The 7,393-nt window shown below is 34.5% G+C and overlaps 2 long non-coding RNA genes across 2 annotated transcripts; both read left to right on the forward strand.

Annotated features, from left to right (window-relative positions):
• The first annotated feature begins 3,949 nt into the window (after positions 1 to 3,949).
• LOC124449394 lies at positions 3,950 to 4,506 on the forward strand. The gene is made up of 3 exons (XR_006949380.1): positions 3,950 to 4,012; positions 4,169 to 4,260; positions 4,461 to 4,506. It is a non-coding gene; the product is annotated as an uncharacterized LOC124449394 (long non-coding RNA).
• A 56-nt stretch (positions 4,507 to 4,562) lies between these two features.
• On the forward strand, positions 4,563 to 5,404 carry LOC124449386. The gene is made up of 3 exons (XR_006949377.1): positions 4,563 to 4,828; positions 4,917 to 5,070; positions 5,140 to 5,404. It is a non-coding gene; the product is annotated as an uncharacterized LOC124449386 (long non-coding RNA).
• The last annotated feature ends 1,989 nt before the right edge of the window (positions 5,405 to 7,393 follow it).

Raw genomic sequence — 7,393 nt, forward strand, 5'->3', positions numbered from 1 at the left:
GAAATGATCGCTTTGCAGAAAAATAATATTCTAGACCTCCCCCTGGTGTCTATAGTAAATTATAAAGAATTTTTAAAAAACAAACACGATATCACAGAATATGGATATCGTTAGTTCCATATTCTGTGACGATTCTTTTTTGGCATTTCTTTTATAATGCCAACACTTCAATCGTTCAATTGTTGGATGTCGTAGTTTCCACAAAAAGGAACATATCGCTTCTCACAGGTGAGGTAGTTGTTTGTTTTGTTAGTCCGTCAACGATTGAAAAGCAATTATACATGCACTTGAAATGCCATAAAATACATATTAAAGATCGTATTTTTTAAGACTGACTTGAACGCCAAATATACTGATGTTTTCCTGTTTTTGTCTATAAAATTCTGCATACTTTTCTGTCATTTGTTAATGCATGAAATCGTAAATTTACCTATCTATTTGCAAAATAGTTTCCCTAAAGCAAAAAAGACCCTGCACACATTTTGCTCTGTGAAAGTATCAAAAAGAAATGATCAGCCCCAACAGTACCCATGATTTGGAGCAGAGCTTGTTATGTTCTATTTGCTGACAAAATGCAGGGAAGACCAAGGAGTAAAGATGACTGGAAGATGTTATTGACCAGGCAGAGTCTTAAAAAAATGATAATGCTGTAAAGATAATTGATTTATTGTCTGCCTTATCCAGAGTTATTTAATTTGATCATGGTCAAATTCTATGGATGGAGACAATGGATTCACTAATGATGCCTTGAATGCTTTGAAGTTAAAGTTCATGAACCAAAAAAAGATGGCAAGAAGGTTGTGTGTGTTTTGATGCTTAATTAAATGTCAATTCACAACATATAAAATGGAAAGGCCATAAAGTTTGTGTCTATGTAAACATTTGTACTGAGATTGATGATGACTCGATGCAGATGTGAAGCATCAAACTGTATAAGCCATTGGGTTTTATATAACTTAATGTTTAAATCATGTCATATCTTTATCAAAATATTTTAGTTGAGTGTTGTTTAAATGTTACTAATATCTAATGCACTATACTGAAGCATTAAAGATTCAGTGATGAAACCTTTAAAATTACTGTACTGTATATTTCTTATATATTTCTTATATTTCTTTAAGAAACAGTTTGAGCTTATTTACCTATTAGAGTACAGAATGGAGATTTATCATATGCATCATTGCTGCTTTTTAAATAAATGTTTTCACTTTTCAAAGCTTTTCTACAAATATTTTGCTTATTTCTTTTCATGAGATTGATGATATAGAGGTAATATAATCCAATAACTTTATAATTTCTAGAAAGCATTCATGTATGAAGAAAACACCAAATGTGGATACTCAGAGAACAAAATGCACTACCAACTGCTTATGAAATTTATTATTGAAGTGAAAACTGTGTTAATCATTCAAATTGTGCACTTATATTGAAAATATAGGAAAAACAAAACAAAGTGAAAAAGAAGGGTAGAAGTATTAAAACTAAAAATGAATTATAAACACCATTGGAAGCATAAGTGTTTTGATGATTATTTGCATTTTGCCCAATTTATATATCAATACAACAAAATCAAAATGTGCTACAACTTTACAAGTATTTGATGCAGTTGCACTTCAGAACATCACAAAAAGGTTACTTAAAGTAATTTCTATACAATATTGTTTGTTTTCATTTACCAAACCTATGCAGACTTGAGTCTTTGAAATTTAATATAAAACTCAATTACAGAAAATCCGTAAATATCCAGAGATTTAATATTTACTTTTTTAAAGAAACAAGTAAAAATCCTACAATTGTGGCGAAAAAAGCCATTGCCTTTCCACGAAAAGAAGCAAAATAGCAATGATAACAAATAAGCTAAATTCTCTCCCGTGAACAACTGTGGACATGAGCTATGATATACTTTTTTGTATAGACTAAAGAGTTTAATCGATCAAACAAGTTTGACGCTGGTAAGAAAACGACGCATATCTGCATTCATAGATGTGTAGCCGACATATAGCTCTTTCGTCGATAGTTATAAATACATCCTCGTAGGAGCCGATAACTGGAAAGCTAGGTTGACTCGCTGTGACGAATTGTAGGTTTTTATCGTGATTTTCATCAAAAAATTGCTTGCCGAATCCCAAATACACACATAGATTTTCTTCACTCTTTCCTCAGGAGGGAGTGGGAAATTGTGAAATTTTCGGAAAAGCGGTCAATTTCGGTAAATCTCAGCGGCAACGGACGAAATCCGCCATTTTTTTGGCGTCATCAGATATCTAAGGCCGCGCTTGAGATAGCCGCTCCAGTTATTATAGAACTCAATGGTGGTGATTGCTAGATAGTATACTTCAAAATAAGATTTCCGCTGGGAGACTGGTGCGAGTTTTGCAATATCTTCGGAAAAAAGAAACGAGAGCATCACGAATAACGAACAAAGATAGAGCGATAAACCCTGGGTAAACCTATTATCAATGAGAATAGTTTAGTGTAGGAGTTTTATTGTGATGAAGTTGTTGGTATTTGATTGAATCAGTATGCTAGAAATTCATTCTCCTCAAGGTAAGAATCGCAAAAAAATATATAAATGTATTGAATAATTATACTATTTTACTCATATAATTGAAGCAAATTATCAAGATATACAATAAAATACATCCAGGAATATTCACTCATTAATATATATGTACATATATATACGACTATGAGATACAAACATATGAGACTGCGAGATATACAAAGATATATGTCGAATTCAGGTAAATCTTTAACAAACGAAATTTTACACGGGTTGAGCCGGTTGACACATCAACAGCCTTATTAGGTAGCAATATTAGTCTACTACAAATTTATTTACATTAAATCAGTTTATGATTAGCATGATATGGCATTTGAGAACAGTACCTATCAGGTTATTAATTAAGACCAGACACTATATTTTTCTCTGATGGCTGATGCAACACTTTGTCTGTTTCCCACCCTGATTATCATCACTGCAACATGTGAAGAGAGAAACATAACCTGTGTATAGCAATATACTTATCCATAATTTTAACCATAATTGTGCAATGTCCCATAATCCAAATGTGCTTTTCTATGGCCTTTCATTATGTCTCATGCATGATTATTTTTTATATATATAGTGGTGGATCTAGGAAAATACATTGAAACAGTCCATCAATTGGTTTCATTTAACCTTGAAAAATTCCTAAACAAAGCCATTGTTATAAAGGTACTTCGAATTGAAAAATATTGCCCATAACTTATTTTTCCTTACCCTAGATCCACTACTGATTTTATAAAAATGTACATCATGAACAGTCCTTCAGCATTTTATCATTGTTGACCTTTCCAGAATATGACAAGGCTCTTTGTTTACTTCATGTGGGAACATTGTGAGCTGTTTTCTTTCCAGACACTGTTTTAGATGTTGACGCATCTGGCTCTGTTGGAAAATGACTGCTCCAGGATAAATTCCATTAGCAAGAGAAACTGCATTAGCTATGGCAAAAAGACCACAATCTACAAATCCTGCTTGCTTTTGACAGCACCTGAGTTTTACTAGCAGTAGACCTCCTTTTGCTATACTCTTGTATAAGTATACCAATTGCATGGTGAGTGGATGTGTCATCCCAGGATACAGAGAGTCGTAGACTATCACTGATTGTCCATTTGACTGAGATACTAGCCAATGACCTGGAAGATTATGAAGCTGGATTATGTTAGTCATTGAACTGTTTATATTTGGTAAACCTTCCCCACTAAGTTGGTTTGATACTATCAGTGTATCCATTAGGCCACATGCTTCTGGGAATTGGTTTTTAAGAAGAATTTGTGCTGCATTGATGTGTTTGTCGTTCATTAGATCTCCTGAACTAAGTATGTTTTATCAACCAGAGATAAATTTATATTTGAAACATGTAGCCAAGGCTGTGGTCTTGAAAGATTTTCGAAAGCCGTTTATTAGGCGAGCTGAGGTCAATTACATTAGGTCCCGTTGAACACCTCTTCACAGCCTTACCAGAAGGTATTGGTATATGTACTTTATAATTTTTTTTCATTATTTCTGCACGTCTTCCAACTCGACCAGTGTATGGGTGCTTAGGACGCCCATAGGATCTAATATTAATTGACTTAACTCTTGTTTGCTTCTTTTGACTATTTTGATTTTGTCATTTTTTAGATTCTTGTTTTGGTAGTGAATCTTGAAGAATTATTCCTGCTTCCTGTGGTGCAGAGTTTCGTGCTTCTTCTAGCAATGTATTAAGACCATTGGTAAGAGACAATAGTTGTTGTTTGTCATCTATAAGAAATGTCAAGCTGGATAGTTCTTTCATTAGATTTCTACATTTGAGACGTAGAGCATTTTACCATATGTCTTTTCGGTGGAAGAGGAGCAAAATCATCAGCATCATTTGGCACAAGCGATTCATTCTTAATGTGTTGAGGTGAATTCTGCTGCTCTTTTTTACTAGGAATATTTTCGAGCGAGTTATCTGCTGGAACTATGGTGTTATCTAGATGAAAAGTGGATTTTCTCGATAAAGTGGGCTGAGTCTATCCCATTTCCACTCTGGAAAGCTCTTATGCAAGCACAGAAGTGTTTGCACAAAAGTTTGTTGTGTCTCCAGTCTACGCAGGTGCAGTTTGGAAGCGTTTGTTCATCACCAAAAAGTACGATATGGTGCTCCTTCCCTGTTGAACTTTTTACTTCAAAGACCCCTGGGGACACCATGTGGACCATGTCTTTGCTAATGTCACTATCCCAACGCTTCATAATATGAGACACCATTCTGGCAGGTCTGTTGTGCAGAAATTTTGGAAGTTCCTCATTATAAGCACGGTAACCTTCGTGACATTTAACATTTAGCTCAGCATATCTAAAATTGTAAAGGAAAACGTCACTCACGAATATTATTACATCTTATTAGAATCCAAAGATGACTAAAGTCTACAGTAAGTGCCGCTGTAGTTAGCCTAATCACACCTTTCAATAATTTGTTAATTAAGCAGTTGTTTTTTCAAAAGAAGGGGCCTGTGTCACACAACAAAAACCCTACGAAATGAATTTTTCCTTCAAAACTGGTATTTTTTCGTTATAAAACATAGAATCATTATAGTATTGTGAAGTATTAAAAATTTTACTTTTTGAAGGTATTTGGGAGAAACCGATCAACAAGTGCTGTCAGCATATCACTTAAGGAGCACCCTTTATTCCCATGGAGGTACTCATATTTGAATGCCTTATTCTGTCTTTCAATGCCATTGTTCGTGTTCACTGCACAAATGAAATCTCCTGTCCGATACGCTTGACACCATCTCTGTAAGAAAACGATCAATACAGTATATTTTGCATGTTCTGCTAGTACATAGTATTTTATTTGAGATTATGAAATAATACAACGATATAAGCCCTGGAGATTTGGTTTTACAAAATTGCCTAGTAAAATTTTATAATTTTATAAAAAAGGGTCTCCTTCGAAAATAGCAAAATTAATTTAGACTATTTCATGAATAGTACATCGCTTTTCTATCAACGTTGATTCCATCGCTATATTTAGTTTACTACCTTAATGTTTGGCAGCCACTTTCCACCAAACCAGTTTCTCATTTTGAGATTTTCTTTCCAAAATATGCTTTCTGTCAGGGCGTTCATTGACTTTTGACATTGTTCAGACGTAGCAGCATGTGCAATATTGCGTAGTAGATTTAGAATTTCCTGTTTATTCTGAAAACACCATTATCTATTTTGACGTCCACTCCTGCCACGATTTCTCTCGATGAAAATCACAAAGAAGTACTTCCGCATCTATTTTACATGAAAATGTTTTATATGTAATGAAATAACTACTTTTCTCTAACGACACCAACTATGTTTATTTTAGCATTTTTCAATGTTCGATTTTTAACTTTTTGGTCTGCATGCGATTAGAATTATGGCAAAAAATGCGACAATATATTCATACACGTATAAAGTTTATCGGGGGGAATTCCGTAAATGTTTAAAGCGTTATCGTGGAGCTTTAAAACCACGATGCAAATCTGTTGTACGTTTGCATACCTGGAAAGGTTGTTTCGAGTGCTTGAATTTCTTCTTCGGCGAAATCTACCATAAAACGAGAAGGCTTCCATATATCAGCATTCCACTCCTTAAACACCATCAACGCTTCCTGTATACATTTGATGTTTTCGAACTGTATGATAAATGATCCAACAACTTGGTAACATACATTTGTTCTCACACACAAGAAATAAAGTGGGAGATCATACTTCGTTGTTCTATAGGTGGCATCGAGTAAGCACATTTGATTGCCATACTTTCCTAGGAGGTGTTTCTGATATTTCGTTTGATGACAGAAAATTAAAGTGCTTGTGTCCATCTCTAACGATTCCTCTGTATCTTCGTTTGAGATGGTGTTATCATTGTTCTCTGTTGACTCCTCTGCACATGGTTTGCCGGAGTGAGGACGAAACAGAAAGAAATCTTGTGGATTTTCAAACTTCCATTTTTTAATAAGCTCTTCCAAGTTCTTTTGATCATTGGAAGAAAAATGGTTCGGCTTTCCTTTGTAAAGATGGTTATAGATATCCTTGTTCGTAGGATAAAATCGCCTGCTAAGTTTATCTGGAAGTTTACACCCCTTGAATAGTTCACCATTTACAAATAACTCAAGATATCTACGTGCTTCGCATACTGAGTGAACACCGTCGCGGGCCAGCTCTGCTAGCTTCTCCACTATCACTGGATCCAATGGTTCTCTTATACCAGCTGCCTGCAAGGTGTAAAACTTTTACAAAAATTTTTAGCTATAGCTAATCTCTTTTTAAACAAATTTTACCATTCCAGTTATGTGATTTTTGTGTTCTGAAGGGCGAGGAAACTTCACGACATAGTGCATCTCGATGTCGCTGCTCTTAATTGTGCCAGTTTTCATTGTCTCATGTAATTGCTTTGCTGTTCTTCTTCTGAAGAAGATACTGTCCTTGTCCAACTAAAGAGTAAAACATTGTAATGTCCTTTTACGCACAAGTTTTATAATTATATATTATTTTGTCTTCATTTTATAGTGTTTAACAAACCTTCATTCTAGGGAATTTTGCAATTTGCGTTATATAGATTAAAGCTGGGCATTGTTTCTTCTTTGTCGTTTGAGCAAACAATCTTCGCGTAGAATTGTAGCAGTGGTCTGTAACCTAAAAATGTATAAATTTAACATTCTTTATAAATACAAGGAAGACGTAAAATATTGTATAGTTGGCTGCATTTTTATTAGCGCAGATTATACATTGTGCAGGAATACACAAGGTGAAAAAAGGCAACGAGATGTCTTAGCAACATTTTAGAGGACGCAAACTATCATTCTTATTACAGTAATCTAGTCATTGACTACCTGTCGCTGCTGATTTT

This window comes from Xenia sp. Carnegie-2017, unplaced genomic scaffold (genome assembly GCF_021976095.1).
Source record: "Xenia sp. Carnegie-2017 unplaced genomic scaffold, XeniaSp_v1 HiC_scaffold_13, whole genome shotgun sequence".
Classification (NCBI taxonomy): Eukaryota; Metazoa; Cnidaria; class Anthozoa; order Malacalcyonacea; family Xeniidae; genus Xenia; species Xenia sp. Carnegie-2017.